General features: G+C 36.7%; 1 protein-coding gene, 1 long non-coding RNA gene and 1 other non-coding gene across 6 annotated transcripts in view; 1 reads left to right on the top strand and 2 right to left on the bottom strand.

The window, feature by feature from the left end:
- The window catches only part of LOC144324117 (uncharacterized), a 582294-nt gene that overhangs the window by 16327 nt on the left and 539100 nt on the right, over positions 1-26867 (bottom strand). The window lies entirely within an intron of this gene.
- Positions 1-26867, top strand: part of LOC144324121 (uncharacterized) — a 218840-nt gene that overhangs the window by 74617 nt on the left and 117356 nt on the right. The window lies entirely within an intron of this gene.
- On the bottom strand, positions 9065-9171 carry LOC144324459 (U6 spliceosomal RNA). The gene has a single exon (XR_013389965.1). It is a non-coding gene; the product is annotated as a U6 spliceosomal RNA (small nuclear RNA).

The following is a 26867-nucleotide window of genomic DNA, read 5'->3' as shown; positions in this document are numbered from 1 at the left end:
CTGCTCAGGAGTGTCCTGTTTAATATTCATCACCCATTTAGCTCGCCCTCCACCCACTTTCCTCCATCAACACTCAGTTTGTTTTCTATAGTCAAGAGTCTCTTATCGTTTGCTAATTTTCCCCCCTCCCCTGTATACGATGGAATGTTTTTTTTTTAAAGTTTTTTATTTATTTATTTTTTATTTATGATAGTCACACAGAGAGAGAGAGAGAAGCAGAGACATAGGCAGAGGGAGAAGCAGGCTCCATGCACCAGAGCCCAACGTGGGATTCGTGGGATTCGATCCTGAGTCTCCAGGATCACACCCCGGGCTGAACCACAGCACCAAACCGCTGAGCCACCCAGGGATCCCTACAATGGAATGTTAATCAGACATCAAAAAGAATGGAATTTTGCCATTTGCAACAATGTAGATGCAGCGGGAGTGCATTGTGCTAAGCGAAATAAGTCAAAGACAAATAGCATGTGATCTTTTGTTTCTTAATTTCACAATTAAACATTATAGCTTTTTGTCCCTGAAAAATAATTTACTTTATTGAAGAACAAAGAATTAAAACTTGTAACTATCTAAAATTTTGTTTTTTAGAACTAATGGCATATCATCATATAAAGATGAGTGGCAAGTAAGTGATGAAAGATAACTACTAAACCATTTGTTAAAAAAATTAGAAATAAGCCTCTATTGAACAAACATTCATCCATTGTTTTTACTGCATAGAGTGTGGCATATTTTTCAGTTCTTTTCAAAACTGCCAAAAATAAATCTTTACCTTTAGAAAAATTTCAAATACAAAATTGAATATTTATCTTTAATCATATAGATCTCATGCAAATAGACATTGGATTATTTTTGAAAGCAAAATAGAAAAAATCCATATGAACAATAATAAACTCTTTGCATATATTTAAAAAATTATTTGTGGTACATTATTAAGTTCTATGTTGACTGATCAAAACCTAAATAATGGTCATGAGTCAGGACCTTCTCAATTTTCTAGAGTAGTTTTGACTGAAAGCCAATGGAGCAAATTCATTCCAGATTGAGAGAGAAACAGTGGAAAAGGTAGAGGGAGTAGTCTGGACTTGATGTAAAATGTTATTGATTCATCACCGCCCAACATTTTTTTTTTCCTCTTTAAATGTACAATCATTGTTTTTCTCCAAGGTATGAGTATTAAATGGTGAGTTAAAATGCGTGAAATTCAATGGCAAGAGCAAATCTTAAGAGTTAAATACCAAAAGGACTGATGGGCAATTTCTATCCCAAGAGGAATGAGTAGAATGAGCAAGTTACACTCTGTAAAATCACTGATTCTTGGGCCCCATTGTAACATGCCTTTTAAAATGCTTAATTGGAATTGTAATATATGTATTCATAGAAAAGCAGTAAAACATAAACTCACAGAAATGGATCAAAAGAAAAGTCAGATTTCCTATTTTGACTCCTATTCCTTTCTCTTTCTACACTTTTAACTACATTTGCTTTTAATTTTTATTAATGCTTCTTGGTTTATTACTTTTGTTGATTCTCATCTCTAAAATGTGAAGAATTGAGTATATTTATCGTATCACTATTTTTTTCCAAGTTATCCTTTAATTCTTCTCATGCTATGTTTATAATGTTCAGTAATATTCTTAACCCTTTATTTCCAGACCCCCCTTTACTCTTTATCAGTTGGATTCCCACATTGTAAAATGAGAAAAATGAACAGATCCACATTTCTATACCTTTCCTTCCTTATCTCCTGAATCTGTTAGCTATGTCATTATTTTATATTGCCAAGTTTCATAACATTTATATTTCCCCCGTAAATATACCAAAGTCTTCTGTTTTAGTTTTATTCTAAACCTTAAATACCAGTTATTAGAATACGTGACATGATTACTAATTGTATAACCAAGTGGTATGATTGGATATGTAGGAAAAGAAATATGATGTTAGGTCACTAAATCTGTGCCACATGGAGAATTTTCCAAGCATCAATATTCAGTGGATTCTCTTTAGTTCTCCAAACTTCTCAAGAAAGTTAAACATGATAGTTGGTTCACGCAAGGACCCTGATCTCACTGCATTGCCACTTTTGCCAAGTTTTGATTGCCTTTTTTCTCTACTTTTGATAGAAGATACTAACATTTTCCACTTTCCAATAATTAGAATCCACCTTATTCTTGAAGGTACTCCTTATTCTATTTAAATCAGTGATTTTTGTTTTTTTGACCAACTATAATCCAGTGGGCTATTGAAATTCTAAATTACTTCTATTGTTTGTTAAATCCCCTACCTTTGCTCAATTTTTCTTTTACTTTGCTGTAGTAGTTTTATTGTTGTTTTTAAGAAATGGATACACTAAATAAACTTTAGATTTTAGCGGTTTGAAAACACCCTTTTGTCTTAAAATTATTGATAGTTGGGTTGGGCACAAAGTAATTTTTGGGTTCAGAATCACTTTTACTCATAATTTCTTATTAGCATCAAGTATGTTGATAAGAAAATGGATTTAACTCAGATTCTTATCCTTTTATTGGCAACATATACACTCATGACAAGCCTATTAAAGCCTTTAAATATCTTTATCTCTGATCGTCATAACACTCTATCAAGGTGTGGGTCTTTTTTTTCTCTTCATGTTCAATTTGTGACTGAAAGCAAAGTCTCTCGGGCAAGACTATACTCTAAAATTGGATGTGCCACTAATTGTGGGAACTTGTCTAAGTTAAAGATTGAATCATACTTTACTCAGTCATAAAATAAAAATGTTTAACCCTTAGTGTTAAGTGAAGACTAAATGATCAAATACATCATACAATTGTTGCAAAGATTAAAACAACACATTTGAAAAAGATAATAAATATTAGATATTATTTCATTTTGGTCAGCGCTCCATAGATCCTTTCAATCTGGAAACTTTCTGTGCTTTCCTAATCTCTTTTGTTTTTTGATAATTTCTTCCCAATCATTTCCATAGCTTTTCATTGCTGGGCCTCCTACTAAATAGATACTCTTTTTTCAGTATTGATTCTCCCATACTTTCTATTTATTTTTTCTTAGGCTTTATGTTTTTTAAATTTACCTTGGAATATTTTATTACTAAAACAGTTATTTAGCTTGTTTATTTTGTCTGTAAGCAAGTATATTTTTCATTTGTAAGAACCTTTTCTTGTTATTTGATAAGATATAAGATGGCAGCTCATTCTTGCTTAGTTGAATACAACTTAAAGTTTCTTTGTGGATACTAATTAGAATTTTTAAAATGAACATTCTTTTTCTCCTCCATGAATTAAAATGTTTTTGCCCTTATGATTAGCTGTTCCACTTGTTCATCCTAGCACTTTGTCCCATTTGTTTTGTTGGTTTTATTTTTATCAAAAGTGTTCATTGGTTGCCTGTTAATATATATGGATAAAGAACTTACTATGAGCTCTATGTAAGAAACTACCTGTACTGAGGAACAGATTTATCTTTGAAGGTTTTAAGTGGAGAAGTAGAGAGAGGCATATTAGTACATTAACAAGTCTATTTTGGAAATGGAGGGGTAGCATATTTCCCGCTTCATCCCTCTGCCTTTCCTTTTTCTCTTTCATCCTACCACATTCCTGTCTAGAGTTCATTCCACCTCTGCTTTGTTTTTCACTCATGACTACCAACCCCACCTGGGGTTTTTGCCTTCCCTTAAATTTAGCTGCTTTTAACTTGGACACCAAATATCCTACTGATGCTTCCATATGCAAGTAATGCTGATGGGGCCATCGTGACTGTTTTAAGTCTACTGCTGTGTGAAATCGTGATTCAGAATAGAAAGAGCCTGTTAGAAATATTACTTGGTCTTCTTTCTACTGGCCTCAGAGTAAAACAAGTTTGTAGCACAGGTAAGATATTGATTTGTGTTTTCAATGCTTTAGGGTATTCATCCTTTGACCAATCCGAAGCAAGATTGCATACTATCTTCCTGTCCACTTATTTTCCCCAAACCCCATGTTTAAATGGCTCTAGACAACTATCTACTATATGCCTTTCCAGAGCACTTTTATTGGCCTTTTGAAATAAGGGTGACTCCACATTGTTCTCTCTTTCCGTACTCAGACATTGAGTTCCCACAGTGATGATAAGTGGAGTTTAGGAATTTGCCACTATAACTTGTTATTCTTCCTGCTCATGTTGCCCCCATTTCCAGGACTGGGCTTTTGGATCAAGGTACTTTGACCCTGAAACACATTCATGTCTGCTTATCAGCTCCCTGTGTGTAAACCTCTTGAACAAAAGCCACTGCCCATGTAGTTTCCAGCCAACACTTTCCTCTAACCCATTCCCAATGCAATTCCCTAATGAGTATCCTTTAGGGATTTTCACTCCTTCTATTGCCACATATTAACTTGGATTTGGTGCCTGGCCAGCACAGAAGGATGCTATTGTTGGATTACCACCAAGATCTACTCTAATTCAGCCTTCACTCTCTTTCAGCCACCATTATGCTGCACCCTAAGCCCTAGTATCTGATACATAAATACTTCCATCAGATCCCACTGTTCATCTAGGACTTATTTTTATTGTACAGATATCTTTCTAAAAATTCTCATTGGTAAGGAAATGAAAATTTTCTCCTGGGTCTGGGACCAAGAATTCCCAAGAAAGTGAGTCAAGTGCTGACCATCAAACTGATTCCTAGAAGAAAAGCTGAATTCTGATCTGTACATTTCTAAAAAGAGACTATGTTGTAGAGAGCAGCTCTCTAGCTAGCCAGTCTCATTGCAGAAAACAGTTGCTATGGAGAAGTCAAACACAGAGTAATATTAGAGTCCAAAGTGACCTTAATAATCATCTAATACAAATTTCTCATTTTATAAGCTGAAACCAGAGATGCTAAGTATCTAACTTCAGGATTCTCATCTTCTTAGGAAAAGAGCCACTACTAGAACCCAAGTGTTCTGATTAACAGAATATAATTGAATTTACAAATTTATATTATGGGTATATAATTAATATTTCTAACAAAAGTTATATGCATGAATATAGCTAATATTCTCTGTCCTCTTATGATAGGCCACAGCCTGTACTATTCTCTCTCCAGTGTCTCGTTTAGTCCTTAGGATAATACCATGAAGTAGGTAGTTATTATCATTCCCATTTCACAGATAAGGACCCTGGCAGCTCATGCATTTCAATAATTCAAGTAGCAAATGAGATTAAAATTTAGTAAGAGATGGTCATAACTCAAAATGAAAGCCTAGTTTCTATTATCATAAAGGAGGAAAGGAGGACTAAAAGGCAACAGCTATACATGTTTGAAATTTATATTCTCATATATGTTTGTCATAACAACTCACTGGGCTGTCATGCCATGAGCCAGAAATGAGGCTGAAAAATGCCTTTGGTGATCATGTCTTTTCCTGATTTTATTTGGGTTAGATGAAGAGACAGGAGACCTAGCTTATTGCTTAGCATTTCTAAGCTGTTCACATTATTATTCACATCACTGTTTATTTTCCTACCTGTGAGTTCTCAAGATCTCCTTCTCAGGCTTTTCTCCCAACACTCTTAGGTCAGAAGGTTGATGATGATAAAGATGCAAGACTGGGGATGAATGTTGTTACAACCCAGAGTCTGGGGGCTAAGGAATGCCAACCTTCATTCTCAGGGGGCTGGGAAGAAGCTAGATGCAGTCATTGCCAAGACATCAGCAGATTGTCCCAACCACCTCCATAGCCTTCCACGATTAACCTTCTCTTCATTTGGATGCTTTTTAGCTGGCTTGACTATGTTTTTCCCTTAAATTGGCAGTCTGTGAGCATTTTGTGGGGAGAAGAGACAGGAGAGGGAATGTGACTTGAAATATGGTTGTGGGTGTTTTTTAACAAGTTCTCTAAAAACCTTAAAAAAGACCTTTTAAAAAAATCTCTGTGAATTACCTTCTTTTGCTTTAAAAAATATAGAATGTTCAATGTTCCACACTAGTTCATGATATACACCCTTTAGGGTAGAAAAGAATGATCTCATTTTAGGCACCCAACCAAAATAGAATAATTTATTTCTTTAAAAAGAAACTTCTACTACTAAAGTTAAATGTATGAGAATACATGGAACATGTACATGAGACACCTTAACACAAGGATAATAATTACTAGCTTTATTTTATTTATGTAAAGATTTTATTTATTTATTCATGAGAGACAAAGAAGCAGAGACCTAGGTAGAGGGAGAAGTAGGCTCCCTGCAGGGAGCCTGATGTGGGATTCAATCCCCAGACCCAGGATCACGCCCTCAACTGCAGCCACCCAGGCATCTCACTAGCTTTATTTTAAATAAAGCTTTACCTATGTAAATAATTTTAGGGGAAACCCATCATAATCTCAAAAATGACATCTTTAATTTTTTCAAATTTAACTTTTTAGCTGTCCTTTTTTTCCAAGAATACTGGGAAATTGTCATTTTGGAAGTCAATTCCAAGACGTCTTTAAGTTGTAAACCATGAGGACAATAGCAAGAACATTTAACCAGAGGTCAAAGTACAATAAAGAACCCAAAACAAAGGAAGACCTCTACTTTGGGTTGGGTTCTAAAATGTCTTTATGGGATTCTAAACATGATCTCTACTTTCAGAGATCTCTGATCTCTACTGTCATGATCACCTGTCAGAGATCTCCATTCATTTATTCAAATCAAGCAGTCATACTTCTAGCTATACCATTACAGACATATTTAATGCCATCCTGGCATTCAAATGAAAGGTATTGAGGTTCCCATAGCCTGTGTCCACAATATGGTGGGCTCAGTTCTCAAAAATAAAAAATATGCTATTACAAAGTCAACATATGGCTCCCCCATGATAGAAATCTGCCGAAACATTGAGGAGAACATATGGCAAAAGAATTTCGTAGACAAAGTGGTAGAGTCAAGGATGAGAAGATGATTTGGGGCTTGCTTCCTTTCCATTTTTCTATTATAAAAGTAAGTCAAGAAATTATTTGGTCTTAAACATGCACACACTAAAAAATGGAAATAGTTTATTGAGTTGTAGAGTGACATCCTTGTTTCTCCCGGAAATGTCAGAGAGAAATATTAAATATATATGACTCCTGATAAAAAATGGCATTTTTGAAACTTTCTTCTAGTATATTATACAAATGAGAACCGTAAACACTCATTGTGGTACATTTTCAATTCAGGAGCTATCTGCTTTTTTCCATTAACTGAACTGAGAGCCACAGTTTGGTTCTCCACCAACCATGATTAAATTTAAACTGTGATTCTGAATCCCCTGGCTATAGCTGATTACCCACGCTGAGACGATCTAATTCTCTCTCCCAGAAATTGAGAATTGGGATTGAGCAAGAAGAGCTCATTCACTTCTGGCACTGAATATGGAAACTTGGGATTCATGGGGTAGTCTGGATCTCTGCAAGAACAAAGGAGAGAGAGAGACACAGACTTCTTCTAGTTGTCCTGGTCCTGCATAAGACCCAATCATAATAGGCCTTTGTATTCAATCACAGGCTATTTTACTTTTAGAATCACTTTTAGAGTCCCTTTTTTTCTGAATGTAGGACTTTTAATGAATACACATTGTGTAATGAGATCCTATAAAGGAATGAATTACAAATACCAAGAATGGAAGATGAGGGTAAAGGTGGAAGCTTTCATGGCCTGCGTTTTCCTCTTTTTTAATTTTTTTCCTCCTAGCTTACTGTGTAATGCTCTCTAATTTTCTCTAAATCCCTTTCCTCAAACAAAGTTATGGTAGAAAAATAGCTTCTTAAGTTTACCTTTGTGCCTCTTTCCAGCCGCACCCAACACAGTCCTGGAATTCCTAGGAGGACAACTTGTGTTTATTATTGATTTTATTTATTTTTATTTTAAGTTTTTACTTTAATTCCAGTTAACATACAATGTTACATTAGTTTCAGGTGTGCAGTATAGTGATTCAACTATTCCATACTGTTATTTATTTTAAAAATACTCTTCAAAATAATTTCCCATAATTCCAAGTGAGGTGATTTCCATTTTTTTTTCCTCCATTTCCTCCACTGCCTTCTCCCCCCAGATAGGGAGTTAAGGAACTGCAAAATCTATTACATAGAAGACACATTTCCCATGAAGAAGGAATGCCTGCCCTCATAAGGAATATGTCATTGGAATTTATTGCTGTGAATGGTTGGCCATTCTGGAGAAAGTCCCTTGCAATTCTATGACCTAGTAATCACTGCTGATAAATCATTTTTTAAAAAACAAGAGAAACTGAAGGTTTGCCGAGCAAATCTCTGAAATGTGACAATTGAATGATCTGCAGTTTATTTCGCTAATGAAAAGACAGTCCCTTTATGCCCGACTTCTTTGTAAAAATGAATGTTTCTACACTTTCTTTTTCTGAAAGAAGGAATTATCCCACAGTTTAAACAGAGAAATTGCAGCACAGGTTCATCTTCTTAGTGGGAGAGAGACCCCACATAAAATTCAGAAAATTTAGTGAAAGCAGCAGAACAAATGGGATATTATATGAGTGACAATGATCTCAGCTTTCTTTCTAACATGAAAAGACAGCTGGGTTGAGGCACTTGGGCCTCCCACTGCTGGAAGAAAAATGCTTGAATTCTCAATACCTTTGATTTGCTAGTTTGTGGAGGTGAGAATGTGGGGCTCACAGCATGTGCTTCCAGTAAGTTAAATTTCATCTGCTCATCTCTTCCCACCTTTCGCCTACGGAAGATTTCTAATTGAAGTCTCTGCTAAGGAAATGTCAGCCTAATATCTACTTGAAACTTGATTTGGGAGTTTTTGTGGGGTTATTGGGCCTTTATTCATCTCTTTGAAAATGAGATACATCGTATAGGTTTTGTTAGGCTTATTTGTTTGTTTTCTGTTTGGTTTGTATCTATGACAGTAGTGGATTACAGTGGTGCTCCTTCCGAAAATGTATAGCTACAGATACAGTGACGATGCCATGATGTGGTTACAGGGTAATTTAAAACTATAATTCCTTAGCTATTTGTTCATTTTATCCTCACTTCAGTGAATAGTGCAAAATGCCTCATCTTTAAAATAAAGGATAATACTTTTATCTATTTATTTTTTAAATATGGCACACTTCATGAATTTTCATGTCATATGTGCACAAGGGCCATGCTAATCCCCTCTGTACTATTCCAATTTTAGTATATGTGCTGCCAAAGCGAGCACGAGGATTATGCTTTTAAATAAATAATTACATGAGTTTGTTTTACAAGTATATCCTTTACCTCCCAGGAAACATTTTGCCACCAAATATATTGGCTACTGAAGGACCAGGGAAATATATATGTAATTAGTGCATGAAATTCAAGACGACACTTTTGGTTTTTGCCTTCAGCCCAAAGTTTTCCTAACTACTGGTTACTCCTGGGCATTTCATAAGAACACCATTTGGACAGTTAACACCGTTTTTGTCTGCCCCTTCAATTATTGCAGCTTCTAGGCAGTTTCTTTATCTTGGCAGCAACTTACTCTACACAGAACCAGCACCTGATATTTCTTTTAAGGTGAAAACACAGACTGTTCACACAGGACAAGGATGGTAGGAGGACAACTTCACACAGGTGGAGGATTCATTTTTACATCGAAGTAATAAAGTCAGGAGGAGGATAGTAGCTGACATCAAGGCCCAGACATCAAGGCCTCAAACCAAGTCATTAATGGTTGAACATGGCCTAGTCCATTTCCTTCACATAAATGATACATTGAATATGAGCCAACCTGTGGTACTTCTATTGCAATGAATGTTTCCTGAGAAATCATACCCTGAAAATGAAAGCTACATTAGGGGTATATGGTTATATATGCATCCTCCTCTGTGAGGAAGTCTTTTCTTTCCACCAGTGTTGCCCTTGAGCATCTCCATCCGGGCGTGGATATTCACTGTGGCTTCCTTGCTGATCATGCAGCTCTAGCATCCTTGCCAGTCATTTGCCATACCATTGCCAGTGTGCAATGCTACAAAGCGTCTTTGATCAGGTCTGTCTCCCTTGATTATAATCACAGACTGTTTCTTTCTCTAGCACTTTCAGAAAACCAGGGTGAAGTCCTACAGATCAAAGAAGTTCAGAAACCTGTCTCAGTTCTAAAAGTGCAAAATCCTTGGGTGCTCTCCCCAGACAGGTAATAGCAAGATACCCAAAGTCCAGTTTAAGGTCTTCCAAGGATAGCCTTTTCCCTCCTGTTAAGGCCTGGGGGGGTGGGGGTGGGGTCATACATATGTAAAGTGATGGAGGAAAGCACTACAGGATCAGTCCATTCTATTACATAGAATGTGGTGAATGAATGACAAAGACTTGATACTAATGTAAAGGAGGAAAAACCATTTTCTTTCTATCCTTCTGAGTTCTTATATGACACTCCTATGATAAAAGACACATGAACAAGAGAAAAAGAGAAGGTTATTCACATGCATACCTCAGGTATGTATGTGGGAGATACCCATGGGAAACTAAATAATTCCCTGAGATGGCTTAGAATTCAGGCTTAAATACCATTTTAATAGATGAAGGGTCAGGGATGTAGGATTCTTAGAGGGTTGTCAATGATTCTTAGGAAGAAATGAATAGGCTCTTGGAAGAATATATAGGAGGTATGACAGTTTGTGACAAAGTTTGTCTAGGTGTATAGTCAGTCCTCCCTGGTTGGTGACATCCCTCTGGGAAGAGATTTAGGACAGCTAAATTCATTTTGGAAGATCTGTCTTTAGGGGATCCCTGGGTGGCGCAGCGGTTTGGCGCCTGCCTTTGGCCCAGGGTGCGATCCTGGAGACCTGGGATCGAATCCCATGTCGGGCTCCCGGTGCATGGAGCCTGCTTCTCCCTCTGCCTATGTCTCTGCCTCTCTCTCTCTTTGTGTGACTATAATAAATAAATAAATAATTTTAAAAAAAAGGAAGATCTGTCTTTAGGCAGATAGGAGGAGTTTAGAGAAAGCCTCTTCCTGTATTAGCTGTTTTTAAAGTGACTATAATGGAAAATAATCAATATGCCAAAGAACCATATTCAGGGATAGCATATTCTGCTGCCCTTCACTAGCTTGACAATTTGTGTCCCATGCAAAGAAATGGACTGAATCCCATTTTGCATAGCGGCTACCTATACTAAAACAGTATGATCACCTTGGGTAACAAATATTATGGGGAGGGATACATACCCTCCAATAACTTGCTTCATGGATATTTGCCAGCCAGCCTAGCTGGAAACATTTGATTTAAACTGCTTTGATCTCCTTGGCCTCATGTTGATGACATGGCAGAGATCATCAGTTACTGTAGACAAGTGCTCCTGCACCAAATAGCTCAAGAGTGTTGTTTTTCTGGTAGAAAAGGGAGGGAAACAAGTTTCTTTTGCAAAATACTTGGACTTTATGAAAGCAAGACATCCCCCAGTAGGTAAGGCTGACCTTACAATTTGGGTCCAAAATTCAGTAGTGGAGGCAGGTTCAATTTCCCCTGAGGTACCTATCATCCAGTGATGGAGTCAAGCTCTTTTGTAACAGTAATAGGGGGAACAATTACTTTCCAACAATAGGGCCAATTAGAGGCCCTCGAGAAAGTACTAGAGATCTATAATATATTTATCATGAACATCAACTCTTGACAAATTAGGCTAATACAAATTAGCCTAACCAAAGCACGGAAGAACCACCACCAAGCCCAGTGATAGACCCTTCTCAGAACAAGACCAATCTTTTCTCCCAGAAAGATTGGGACTATTTTCCCATTTGTTTACCCTTTGAAGCCTGGCAAACATCAGTGATTCTAAGATGATGCCTCATGCCTATTTATTCTTTAGCAAAAGATGGCAGCATCTGTTGCTAAAGGGAACAAAATCAAACCAAAGTAATGAACCACATCACAGCAACACAACATGGCACAACATAACTTTTAAGAGCTTGCCTCAACCGACATCTTGACCTTTAACTTTTATCAACCCTATATTGAATTCTGCTTTTCGATAATGCTATTATCTGTAATTCTACAGAGGATCCTCTTGTCAGAATTGTTCCTATGGCTACCTAGAACTTCCTCTCTAATTCCTTCACCTGGTGACATCTCCCTTATTTTTCAGGAGCCTTTTTCAAATTCCAGCCTTCACTGAGGTCTAGGTATATCTGCACACATTGTCTGTTTCCTTCCACACTGCCTCTATCAATGCGTTTTTGTTGTGTTGTACCTAATTAGCTACATGTCTGTAAATTCTTTGTGATAAGGACTTTTCAGGTCAGGGAATGCATATAATTAATTTTCTATGTCTGTTATCAAGACATGCCTAAAACACAATGGATCTTTACAAAGAAATACTCATTTAGTCAATACCTCTCAATGATTCAGAATGGTTGAAATAGGATGGGGATACATTCCAGATAATTGATACTCTAATTAACCTAGTAATCTGTATGCCGTAAAATTGATAATTTTTGTCCGATTGCCTATAATTATCTACATACAAGATTAAAAATACTTGGAACATAACTTTAAATTTTATTAATATCAAGCATATACTCCAGGATGCTGTGGGCCTTGGTGAATACTCTTCTTCTATTCCATGTCTGGGGATAAAAACAAATACTGCCACAGTTGGCTAAGTTCTGCACCACAGTTATTTATATCAAATCCAGCAAGGAGAAAGTCTGTTAAGAGCATTGTCTCCATCATCGCCCTCATTTCTAGCCTGTTGGCTGCTGACTCCTCATATTCTCTATACTTCTGGGAAAACCACATATTCCCAACTTTTCACTTTTCCTTGGGAAGGAAAGCATAGCTGGAGAGTCCCAGCTCCACTCTCCCTGGTCCCAACACATTCTCTCTCCTTTGGGGAAGAGAATTAAATGATCTGATGAGTGAGTTTGCAAAGGGAAGTGGGATTGTGTGGCTTAGCCCCTGAATTATTTCTGAGGCTGAATTCTGGTTTCTGAAATGTGAGAAGTGGACTGACCCTGAAATGGCATATGCTGTGGTCCCATGGATCCAGGAGCTGATTGGGTCAGTCTGCCTTGATTCATGGATAAAGCCTTAGTAAAGCCCTTTGGCTACACCCAGATATCTGGTCTTTCATTACACATCTAGTTCATAATAAAGGCTTATTTTTTTAAATTGTTTTTTTTTTAAATCTGTCTGCCTCTTGTGTTTATCTTTCAATTGGCTTTGAATCCTGGAGAGAGGGAAAAAGATGTAATTCATTGACCTTTCTTTCTGAAACCTAAAGAGCTATTTCATAGAGCTCATAGTAAAGCAGCTTTCTTTGGTCTCTACTCACTATTTTTTATCAGCCCACTCTCTCTAAATCCCTGTCACAAGAGAATGAACTCTGTGCTCTTTCTTTCAATTTGACCTGGCCCATTGGCCTTAAGACAAATGTTGTCATCTGGATTCTCTCTCCCGAAAGAGACACTTGGTCATTTGCAAATGTAACATTGAAAATTTTACTTGTAAAAAAAAAAAAAAGAAAGAAAATTTTACTTGTAAATTCTCTACAGAACCAAGTCTGCCTGAATCCTCTGGTTCTACCCAACATTAATCTGGTGGTCCTGCAAATAAAATAATAATAATAATAATAATAATAATAATAATAATAATAATAAACAGAATCTGTCAAAATTCTTAGAAATATTCTGATTATTTGAACATGTCTAATTGAAGGAAGAGATTCATTTCATTGTGTGACAGAGGCCGTTATTATTAATGAATGATTATGAAACAACAATTAACAGGGCATAAACATTATGAGTACCTTCGGGGTACTTATAGGGCAGTTATTGTTTTTCTTCCTCTTCACATTTGGGCCCTCTTAGCCACTAAAACAGTCACTGCTGAGTCTTATAAGCATATTCCAGTCATGCAAAACCATTTCCTAAGGTTAGAGTCAGACTTTTTTTTAAGATTTTATTTATTTATTCATGAGAAAGACACACACACACACACACACACACACACACACACACAGAGGCAGAGACACAGGCAGAGGGAGATGCAGGCTCCCCAGAGGGAGCCTGATGTGGGACTTGATCCCAGGACACGGGATCATGACCTGAGCTGAAGGCAGGGGCTCAAGCATTGAGTGGCCAGGTGCCTCTAGAGTAAAACTTTTGAATAAATTTTCATAGAATGAATAGCCTAACCTAAATAATGTTATCCTCCCACACATTGCCATTGGGTACATATAATAGTCCTTAAAGTATAACCTGCTTTTCCCTTATGGAAAAGACCTTAGTGTTTTCAGCAAATCAGCTAATATGTTCATCTCAATCTCATAAAACTCATCTCCCTGTATCTACATGATGATTTCTGGATTGCTAGCTTCTTAAATTCATGTTTAAATGCTCTGGTCTTATTTGCTCACAGAGACACTATGATCAGAAAGGTGATTTTACCAGAGTGGAGTTACTGCCATTTCCCAAACAGTAAAAACTCCACTGAACATTTGGTGGTAGATTGAAACTGTCTGTGTACTTCCTTGGGGAAAAGTAGAGTCCTTGCATTCTTGGCTTCTTTTAGGACTTCCAAATGTGTCTTCCCTCAGTTGCCTTGGTGATTTCTTTGCTCATCTGTCATCACAGGTGGTCCTTACTCTTCACCTGTTTCTTCTCCTTCCATTATTTACCAAGTGACTTTACTTGTGCTGATATAAACACAAGACACGCTTTGGAGGTCATGGATGACCATCAGATGAGGGGGATGAAAAACTCCTGTAAGAAATTTCACTTCAATGAGAATATTTATGGGAGGACAGGGAGGCAGCAGAGCAACTTTTGATTATACCACATTATTTCCTTAGCCTTTTGGTGGTTGCTTTTCATTTGCTTTAGGATGAGGAGAAGGCTATCTAGGTGGAAGAAAATAAAAGCATTGAGGGCGCTCATTCCAAGTCATCTTTGCAATGGATTCTAAGGTTTTTCACATCAATGTAACTGAACACATTCTATGTTTTTTCATTTGTTTGGTGGTGAAGACAGCCCTCCATGTCACAACTAGTATTCTCTCAAGAAGAAGAAATTCTAAAATAGCATCTCAGTCTTTACTCACAGTGACTGCCCAGTGCCCTTCAGCCCCTGAGATAAATCTGGCATTTATAACCAGAATATTTCTCTCCTACATTCTATTGGAAGCTTTCCTCAGTTTGTTGGTGTTTTCTCCCCTCTTTGCTTAAGTGATGAATGTGAAGAATCATTTATTATTCAGATTTGCAAACTGTAATCTAGATCTGCATTCATGCTCTGTGCTTCCTGTATTTCACAGTAATGTCACATGAAGCCTACTTAGCAGGGGCTGGTTCTTAAGTTTTTAAATTTGGGTGGGTTTTAGTAGCAACAGAATTGCTCTTAGACGAAGGGTGATGGTTCAGGAGTTCTCTATCCATATAACTATTTCTTCGAAGTGAAGGATTTAGAATGTGTTCTTGAGGAAGGATGGAGAAATGTTTTAGTAAAGTTGCCTGTGAATGTCCTTGACTAGTCTCTTGCTGCCATAATCAATTTAAACTATCTTTATATATAATTCATTTGCTCCTCCATCACACAGGGCGTTCAACACTGCTTCTATTTCTACCTGTGTGAAGGTCATTCCTTTGGCCCACAAAACACCTCTTCCTTAATAGTATTGTTTGTCGGCATATATCAATTTTCTTGAGATTGACTCATGTGTTGGGAAGTAGGCTAGATTCTTGCTTTGTTCTTACCTATACTTGACAACTCAATCTCAGACAGGGTCTTTCCCTTTTGAGGTGACCAAAACATGGAGTACACAGAATTAAAAATGAATCTTAACATAGGGATACTGTACCAGTATCAGTATGTCAGGGTCCTAGGTGGAGGTGCTCATAGCAGTATGACCTTAGTTAACATTTTCACATTTTCACCTCCTTTCTGGACTCAGTATTCTCCTGTGTAAAATAAGGATATTGGACTATGCGACTCCAAATGCTAATTCTTGTTTTAGTTATTTAAGTTTCTAAGCATTGTTACTACTGCTGTGGCAAAGAATGTTAATTGTTATAAATCAAAACTTGTAAATTATTATTTTTGTAGAATAGTAAATTATTATTTTTGTAGAATAGTAAATTATTATTTTATATGCTGACGACTTTTCTAGAATATAGATATTATCCTGTAGCCCAAACTGTGTCTGAAGTATATAAAACCCAGTGCTGTCTCTAACACTCCAATAAAACCAAGCTCTAACATATTTCAATCTGTCACCTCAACACTTTGCATATTCTGTTGTCATGTAAATATTTTCCATTTTGGTTTCTTATGATCCTGTGTAGGAAAATATCAGATTACGTAATCTAGGCAAAGGGGGGGAATTCTTAGTGCAAATTATTCTTTAAAGCAGTTAAATTATTTCAGATATTAGCTTTTACAAAAGTTCTGTAGGTCAGAGTCCCATTTTTTTCCTCAAGCAGTACATTTATGAAGGTTTGCAATATATTATCATATTAAACTCTCCAAAAAAGTGTGAGCTACACTATGGAAATTTCTAGTATACATGGCATTATATCTAAGGACATTTTCAAAAATCTCTAAATTTTCTATCAGACATAATTAGGTATAAAATTCAGTTCTAATTACAAAATTAATAATTAGAAGAGGAAGAAACTGGGCAGCCCCAATGGCTCAGTGGTTTAACGCCGCCTTCAGCCCAGGGCATGATCCTAGAGACCCAGGATCCAGTTCCATGTCAGACTCCCTGCTTGGAGCCTGCTTCTCCCTCTGCCTGTGTCTCTGCCCCTCCCCAACCCCTGTATCTCTCATGCATAATTATGTAAATAAAATCTTAAAAAAAAAAGAAGAGGAAGAAACTATAAGGTCAGAAAAAAAAAGAAGGAAATGAGTAGGTAATTCCAACCCCTTCACTTTCCCACTTTCCCAAATTACCTCAAGCTAGGGGGAGGCGGGCACCTGGGTGGCTCAGTTGGTGAAGCCTCTGACTCTTGGTTTCAGCTCAGGTCATGATCTCATGGGTCTTGTGATTGAGTCTGGCATTGGGCTCCTTGCTCAGCGGGGTGTCTGCTTGAAAATTTTCTTCCTCTTTTCCTCCTCCTCCCTCTAAAGTAAAATAAACCTTAAAACAAAAACAAGAAAACTACCTCAAAGGGTCTTGAGAACAATAAAGGAAGCTGAGAAGAATACATCAGGACCTTTGACTTTGACTTTTCCTTCTCTAAAAAAGAAAATTATATGTCTAGAAATAGGATAGAATGCAGAAATCAAAGCCATAAAGACAATAATCATTAACATCTGGATAGAGAAGACTACTTGGGAAAATATCCCTCAGTACCTATGTATGACATATACAGCAAGACATGGCAAGTCTGCATTTTCATAGTTAAAATTGGAGTAGAGAGACCACCCAAAGATTTCAGGTGAGCAGTGTTGGTAATGGAAAACAACCAGAATTGCCACTATTAATAGGTTAGCAGGTGCAAAAATGCCATTGAAAAGCTGTCTAGTTTTCTGTATATTTGATTTTATTTTAATAATTAAAAAAATTGGGGCAGCCCCGGTGGCTCAGAGGTTTAGCACCGCCTTCAGCCCAGGGCCTGATCCTGGAGACCCGGGATCAAGTCCCACGTCAGGCTCCCTGCATGGAGCCTGCTTCCCCTCTGCTTGTGTATCTGCTTCTCTTGCTCTGTGTCTCTCATGAATAAACAAATTAAAACTTGGGGATCCCTGGGTGGCTCAGCGGTTTAGTGCCTGCCTTTGACCCAGGGCATGATCCTGGAGTCCTGGGTTTGAGTCCCACTTCGGGCTCCCCGCATGGAGCCTGCTTCTTCCTCTGTCTGTGTCTCTGCCTCTCTCTCTCTCTCTCTCTTTCATGAATAAATAAATAAAATCTTAAAAATAAAAACTATCAGCCTCCTTTAAAAAAATAAAATCTTTAAAAAAAATTTTTTTAATTGATAATTTCTCTTTCTCTGCGGTGACTCTGACTTTACTTTTCCTCTAAGACTTTAAGTTCAAGGTGGGAATGGAGAGTTTTGTTTTTAAAATGATAATATATGTGTGTGTTTCTAGAGTTTTCTATTTGGTTTGGGGTGGCTTTGGGGGGAAAGAGAGTTTCTCATGATTAATTGGAAATCCCAAGAAATGGGATAATATTTTCCTTTTCTCAAATGAGGGACCCTTCAATAGCAGAGATTAAATAATTTCTCTGTGACTTGTCATAACGTGACAAAGATGGAGTCAACATTAAAGTTTCCAGTTTTAAGAAACTCCACCAGATACCTTGTTCCTCTCATCAACATTCTAAAAATTAAAAAATAAAAATTCTCTACTTCAAATTCAGAATAACCAAAATAGTGGTGTCTCTTAGCTTATCTATGTAACAACCTCTTTACAATGTCTTTTAAAATCATCTGCTGGCTGTGTTATGACAAAAATTATACCGTTCTTGATTTGAAGTCCTGAATCTACATCATAGCTATTTGGGCAAGTCATTTTAAGTGTTCTAGGTTTTAGTTTCTTTATAAAATGTCAGTCAAAATATCATCATTTCAAAATTAATGAAGATCAGATTAAATAATGAGTTTGGAAATACTTTGTAAGCCATAAGTTTTCACTAGCAATTTACCTTGTGTGCTTCAGTAATATTTCAGAAAACGTTAGTGACTTTTTGTAACACATAGAATAACAGCTCCACTCTAATGAAGGGCATTCAAAATCCTCTTTGACATATATTTTCAATATTTTTCCTGCTAATAATAATAGCTAAGATATAATGAGTAATTATTCAGGGAGTTAAATCATGGCTGTGTGATTCTAGAGTAAACTTAACCATCATGTAGTCTTGCTTCCAAATAAAGCATCTTTCTTGAACATCACCCTAATGTCAATCACGCTCAACTATGTGACAACTACCTTACTATGCTATGAAAAATTTTGATGGAGAAATTCCCATAAATGCTGAACAATCACATGAAAATGCTGTTTCATTAAGGAATTTATCTTTGGTGTACCTGCCCCTGCAACCCCCTCCTCTGTCCCTCCTGATTCAAGCTCTCTTGTTATACTTATAGTTCACTCTAATGTCCCTTTGAGCATTTATCATAAGTGTAGTTAAAAATGAATTGGACTATTAGTCTTATCATTTCTGTACCTCTCAGTAGAAAGTGCCACAAGGGCAGAGGCCATTGTCTGCTGCTGTATCTTGCACAGTAAATTCTTGATAAAAACCTATTGAATGAACAATGAATGAATGAATGAATGAATGAATCTCATCTTTCTTTGTTTTATCCCTTTAATTTATAAGCTGTTTCATGGTTTGGAAATCCATTTTCTTTGTCTTTTTCCCTACGAATTGTTCTGGTTGTATCATGAATTCTCCAACTTCCTGGCCAACCCTAATTAACTAAAAATATTTATAGGAATTTCCCATAGTTATGTCTGTGCCAGAGACAATGAAATTGCCAGTTTCTTCCTCTTTAAATATTAGATTTCTGAAATACAAGTAGATTAACTCAGCAAAGAAAATAAGAAATAGAACCTTTTCATGTTTTGCACACTGCTTTAAAACTGTATTTTGAATGTGTTTTTGAAATTTGCATAATCATTCATGGATCTCCTTTCATTTGAATACCTCAGTAATGACAACTTAAGATACATTGTTTACTGCTTATTTAAAGTAAATTTCAATTATCAAAGTGGATTTTTATGTATGCACCTGTTTCCTTATTTGCTGTGGACTCCATTAGTAATATGATCATATATGCTGATGCTGTTTTGAAATTGTGATTTGCAATATACCATGGTAACTTCTGCAATATTAAAGAACGGTGTTTTTTTTAATCCTGTTAAATTATCTAGGATGGAATTTTAAAACTTGAAATCTCCAGCATATGCCACACTACATTTATCAATGTTTATGCTATATATAGCTATTTACATCAAGGCTTCAAAATATTGTGGAAATATGCTTGGCTGAGTGCCAATTCAATCCAAAGGTGAGCCCTAATTCCTGGGAAATCTCCTTCTTCCTATGAGCTCAATTATAGAATTTTGTCTTCAATGTGTTCTAACATAGATATTTCTTTTAAATTTTATTTTTTGGTGAATATATTGGATTCTATTTCATCATTAAATTCTACCATCTTAGTGAAGCCCCAGAGAGGATAAACTGTCCATTTTAGAGAATGATGAAGTTATAAACTCAAAACCCTGTTTTAGTTCTACTCCTTACTAGTTGGGTAAAACTAAGTATATATAAAACTTCTTAGATCCTTCTCATTCTGTAAAATGTATAGTAGTAGTTCATGCCTTACAGAATTTCTGTGAAGATTTAATGATATAATACCTGAAAGAGTTTAGCACAGATCCTTGCATATTATAAATGCTCAATAGATATTAGTCATTATTTTTATTACCATTATTATTATTATTATATTCATATGTAAGTAATTTTATCATTTACATGGGCACTTGCTGTCTATTCTTTCCACATATGTAAGCTTATTTTTCTCTAGACACCGTGGATTTAGTACCTGGTTGGCAACATCGTTCTTTCTACCCTTCTTATTGCCTTAAATACAGTAAACAATCATTTGATTGAAAGTTAATGTGTTGGTATATGACTCCACATTACAATGGATTCACTTGCCTTCCAGAAATGTCATTTGGGCACCTTTTTCTGTGTGATACTGGGATGGGCACTGGAGAAACATAGGTAAATAATGCAATATTAGAGGTGACTTTTTAATTCAAAATGTATCCAGATACCTAGTTTTCTTTCTTTCTTTTTTTTTTTTTTTTAAGATTTCTTTATTTGAGACAGGGTAGGAGCAGAGGGAGCAGGAGAAAAAAGTCTCTAGCAGACTCCACACTGAGCACAGAGCCCCAGGGCTGGGACCTCATAACCCTGAGATCAAGACCTGAGGGGAAACCAAGAGTTGGAGGCTAAACTGACTGTGCATCTGAGGCACCCCCCAAAACCTATTATTAATACTAATATTTTATTAATACAAATAAAGCCAAGCTCTAGAGAAAGAGAAAAGGAAAAATAGCTCTGAATAATAATATACTTAAAGCATTATGCCAAATGAAGTATTTGCAAGTTAATTATCTAATCTAATGTAGTCACAGTTGAATAACATTGGAAGTAATTGGGGAAACAAAGCATTGATAAGGTGTTTGTTGCATGTGTGTGGTTCTTTGAATAGTAGCATCTAACAGGTTATTTTCTTTGAATTTTAAAATGGAATTAGAAAACAAAACATTATGGAGCAAAATTTTCAAGATGGAAACAATTTTTTTATGTATATTTATGGCATTTTAAATAATTGATCGAGAGGATCCCTGGGTGGCTCAGCGGTTTGGCGCCTGCCTTTGGCCCAGGGCGCGATCCTGGAGTCCCGGGATCGAGTCCCACGTCGGGCTCCTGGCATGGAGCCTGCTTCTCCCTCTGCCTGTGTCTCTGCCGGTCTCTCTCTTTCTCAATCTGTCTATCATAAGTAAATAAATAAATAAATCTTTAAAAATAAACAAATAAATAAATAAATAATGTAGAAAATCCTGTCATAGTCAAGTTTATAGTACTGAAGATATCCTAAAATTCAGCATATCCCTCATTTTTATTTTATTTATTAAATGGGAATTGGTAAGAGAGAGTCAATTTATTAGTTTTAGAATCAAAATAGTGGTCCTATTGGTTTCTCATTAGTTCAATAGGCTCCCAAACAGATTTTGTTGAAGTGGAGAAGGTGCACAATGCAAACCTAACAGATGAGAGTGGCCAGGATGAGGCTGATAAGGTAGGCTATAGTCAAATCATGAAGGGCTTTGAATAATGTGGTAAGGCTGGATTTGAGTAGTAGTAACATGATCAAATCTGTATTTAGAAATCACTTTTTAAAAATTTTAAAAAATTGTTTTTCTTTTAAATTTTTAATAATATTTTATTTTTATTTATCTTTTAGTTTTAGGCTTTTGTTTTGTTTTTTGTTTTTTGTTTTTTAAGTGTAGGTAGTAGTTTAAAGAAGAGTCTTGCTGGAAGCAGCTAGCAATAAGACCATGACTATCAAACTAATTTCCTTCATAGAAAATGGTTATTCTTTTAAGTGTTTCTGAAATTTTATGGGACAGTCTTAGCATTCTAAAGAGTCTGTAGTTATACACATATTGTTTGTTGTCACTTAAAAATTTGGGGCAGAAAAAAATCATTACGGTGACCATTTCTGATTGACTATTTGTCAAGCCTGTAGGTGACCCCCTAGTATCTCATAAGATCTGGCAGTTTTCTGTCTCTCATTATTCCATTCTTCATTAGAAATCACTTTAAGGGCAGCCTGGTGGCTCAGCGGTTTGGCGCCACCTTCAGTCCAGGGCTTGATGCTGGAGACCTGGGTTAGTCCCACGTTGGGCTCCCTGCATGGAGCCTGCTTCTCCTTCTGCCTGTGTCTCTCTGCCCACTCCCTCTCTGTGTGTCTCATGAATAAATAAATACAATCTAAAAAAAATTGTATTTATTTATTTTGGTTTAGAGAGAGAAAGCATGGAGGGAGGTCTAGAAGGAGAGAGAGAGAGAACCTCAAGCAAACTCCCTAAGTGTGGAACTCACAGGAGCAGGGGGATTTGTGGGATGCGGGAGAGGGAGGGAGCTCAATCCTATGACCCTGACATCATGACCTGAACGGAAACCAAGAGTCAGATGCTTAACTGAGCCACGCAGGCACCCCAGAAGTCATTTTTAACACTTTGGAAGATGAACTGGAGTGGGGGAGAAATTAGAGGTGAGAAGAACAATTTGGAAGTCCCAACAGGAAAAAAGAAAAGAAAGGAAATCCCAACAGGGACTAGAACTAAGGGTATGCAAGTTCTAATGGGGAAGGGAGGCCGGGAATTACAGGACCTCTTAGTTATCTTTGTAAGAGGAGGAAAAAAAGGGTTGAAATCTTGTGTATTTCTACCCTACAGGATCTTCACATATATTTAACTAGGGCTCTGCAGAATTGATAAGGTGTCAGTATAAAAAAGAAAAAAAAAATCAACAAATAAGGATGAAAAAGAATTTCATAAAATCGGCATACTGCCAGAGTAAGGAGTGGGAGATGTGGAGATAGAAGCAATACCTATGTGTTACATGTATTATATATATATTATTACATATATGTATCACATGTATTAATGTCATATGTACAGATATATTATTACAAATGAATATAGAACATTGAAAAGTTTTCCAGCCTCAAGTCATTTAAAAGACAGTGAAATAGCAATTTAAACAGAAGCAGGCTAGATTCAGGAAAGGGTAAGTGATAAGTTTCATTTAGCTAGTCAGTGGCAAAATATTGTATAATTAATTATTATTTACAAATAGATCAAAGGAGCATAGAACTAGGTCTTGTAAATAGTGGGTGAATAGTTGTGGTAGAGAAAAGGATAGAGAATGAATAAAGCAAAAATTTGGTCTCAGCCCTCATCATATTGATTTGTTTGGACATTTCTGTAAAAATATTAATGATAACAGTTATAAATATTTTAACTTACCATAAAGGTATACAGCATTGATTGATTGATATACTGAGCCACTGGCAAACTCTTCTCTTTCTGGTTTAACGGGTGCTTGTGAGAACATACATCTTTCCTCAAGCATTGATGGAAAAGAGCTGGAAAAAAATTGAACTCTTTTTTTCTTTGAAAGTATGGAGAAGGAAGGTTTAATTTGGGGAAAAGAATAAAGGAGCATTTTATTGTACTTTTTGTTAAGAGTAGCCAAATGCTGGAAAAGTATGATACCAAGGAAATGGAGGGTACATTAATACGTGCTCAGAAAAAGAGAATTGATGTTTTAATATCTTCTGGTGTACACCAAGATGATTGGCTATGAAGTGAGTTTTCACCTGATTTGAATTAGAACTAGATACCTTATTGGGCAGCATGGGTGGCTCAGCGGTTTGGCGCAGCCTTCAGCCCGGGGTGTGATCCTGGAGACCCGGGATAGAGTCCTGCATCGGGCTCCCTGCATGGAGCCTGCTTCTCCCTGTGCCTGTGTCTCTGCCTCTCTCTATCTTTCATGAATAAATAAATAAATAATCTTTAAAAAAAATAACTAAATACCTTATTTTAATTGATCACATTTATCACACACTTATCACCCACAAGTAGCCCCCTTAAAATTATGAGGTAACATCTATAAAGAACATAGGTGTAGAGAACACATCTGGGCTCACCAGCATTAGAAATAATCTCTATGTCTTCCTTCTTTTGCAGCCCTTTACATTGACATGCTCAGTGAGCTTCAGTGATTTGAACTCATCGTGTGCACGCACCTCAAGTGTGATAAGCTGTGCAATGTACACAGACAACCTAAGGAAAAGAAATGGGTTGCCAAAAGGTTAGATGGGGTGGGAGGGGGAGGAGAACACAGCCAACTAAAAACAAGATAAGAAAAATATGAAAATCAGAGAGCTATGTAAAATAGTTCTTCATATACAGTACTGAAAATTTTCTGGCATGTACAATGCAGGAAAAACCAAATTAAACTGATTTGAGAAAGCGTTCAAAAATTCAGTTCAAGTTCTACTAGTGGCTCAAAATATGACCTTGTACATGCTTGTAATTCAGTTTTTTCATCTCCCAAAAGAGAACAAATGTTCTTGGAAGTAGAAAATAAGCCACATAAAACCATCAGGTATTAAGATGCATTTGGAAGATCTTTGGAGGTCAAGGGTTTTGAAATTCTACATGTAATACAAAATCCAAAGAGAAAAAAAATGAATTCTCTTCTGCTGGTCTAGTATAGTAATCGAAGTATTCATCTCTCAGCTAAATACCCAGATTATCTTTCTATAGCTATCTAAAGTTCATTATGTGAAGATACTTTCTCGGTAAAATTCCTTTTTGTTAACCATCCTGCAGTTTGGATTTCTGTATCCTCTGCAGTCTCAACACCAGAGCAACATCATTTCCAAATAGTCATAGACTGAGGAAAGCAATTAAGGTTAGTGGTAGATGAGGGAAGGGCAAGTGGTTTCATTTCCATATAGCTTGAGTATGATGCGATTTATCATATTTAGCACCATGAAGAGCACAGAGATTTTACTAAATTCAGGGAGATAAGGCAAAACCAAAAACTACAATAACCACAGAAACATAGCCTTAGATAGTCTGGGGAACTGTTAATGCCAGGCGAAGAGCTTTAGAAAGGCAGTGGGCAGATCAGTTTCTCTAAGAAATAACCTTGGTTTTCTGGGTTTGTTTTGTGTGGAGTTTGCTTGTTTGTTTGTTTTTTAAGATTTTATTTATTTGAGAGACAGAGACAGAGATAATGACAGAGATAGCAAAAAAGAGCACAAGGTAGGAGGAGAGGGAGAAGCAGGCTCCCCACCGAGCAGGGAACCTAAATCAGGGCTCAGCCCAGGACCCTGAGATCATGACCTGAGTCAAAAGCAGATGCTAAACTGACTGAGCCGCCCAGGGGCCCCCCGTGTGGAGTTTTTTTGTTTTCATTTTTTTGACATTGTGTCTGTTTCACATCACAAGAGAGCAGTGCTCATACTCAATAGCTTCAAATGCTGTTTTAAGTTTAAATAAAACGATTCTGAACATGTGCAAGAAAGAATGGAAAACGTTTTAGCCACAATTACACAGACATCATAATTTCTTCCATTAGTAGTATACTAGTTACAGGGTAGATTTATTTCTTATAATGAAGACCCAAATAAAAGCTTGTATATCTCTTACATAATAATATAGAAATAAATGGCCTAGGGCTTATAATAAATGGTTTCATTGTATCAAGACCCTTTATTTCGGGTCCTCCTTACATATCTGGCAGTGTCAGATAACTTCTCTTCAGCTCCAGCTAAGCCATTTACATTCAACCAACCAGAGGGAAAAGATCATGGAAAAGGGAAAGGGGCAGTCATGGTGCTTCTTTTAAAAGAGGTTATGATTACTGGACTTCTATCTGTTGGCCAGGGCACAGACACAATCAATGCAAGGGAGACTAGAAATTGTCTTTCTAGCTGTCTGTGCAGCGTATGTCTCGTTCAAGTTCTATAGAAGTAGGGTAGAAGGGGTATGGGAGGGGCAACTTTCACTCTTGCCATAGTTCACCATAGTCTCTTCCAAGAGGTTCAAATCTCTTTTCCCTGCTCATCAAGCCACAACATGAGGAGCCACATCAAGACCTGATGGAGAGAACAGACCATTACTTACCTAGCTGTGCACTTTGAACTGGATGTAACTTGGGAATTGTCTCCCTTGTAGAGGGAGTGAATATCCCAAGGGAGACCGTTCTTCCTGATGTGGCTCATCATGCTTAGGATAGTTAAACATAAAGGAAATGTCCTTTTCTCTCTCCTACACTAATATAAAATGATGAAACAAGAATAGCATAAACAGAATTAAAATTCCTTTTTGGAAGAAAGCATGGGAAATTCATAGCAGTCACTGAACTATCACAACCCCCAGATCCCACCGGGCAAGAGTGGTGAAAAATCTGTTTTGTCACTGAATTAAGTTCCTTGGTTAACCCAAGAGGTAGCTCATTATAATGCCTTCCGGATATTGTGATTATAGCTTGGTTTTGTCCTTTGTGAGATTTTCCTTGTCCTTATCTTTCACTATGAAAACATTGGAAAATATATATTTTTTAGAAGCTTGATAATTTAGTTCACATCATGATCATGGGTTTGAGGTAGAGTTTTGTTTTAAGGTTAGGAAAATGACAATCTTTTGTAGGTGACCTCTTTAGAAATACCATCTCTTTAAGAATTTAGTAGGCTTCTAGTCAAATCTGTCTGCAAATAATCCTAAGTAAAAATCTCATCCAAAGATATTTTTTATACTTAAACACACTGGTCTTGAATTTACTGGCTCTTTTTTTTTTCAAACTTTAACCTTGAATGGACTAAGAGCTCTACATCTTA

This window comes from Canis aureus, chromosome 11, assembly GCF_053574225.1.
Source record: "Canis aureus isolate CA01 chromosome 11, VMU_Caureus_v.1.0, whole genome shotgun sequence".
In the NCBI taxonomy this organism is placed as follows: domain Eukaryota; kingdom Metazoa; phylum Chordata; class Mammalia; order Carnivora; family Canidae; genus Canis; species Canis aureus.
This window is presented reverse-complemented; position numbering and strand designations above follow the sequence as displayed.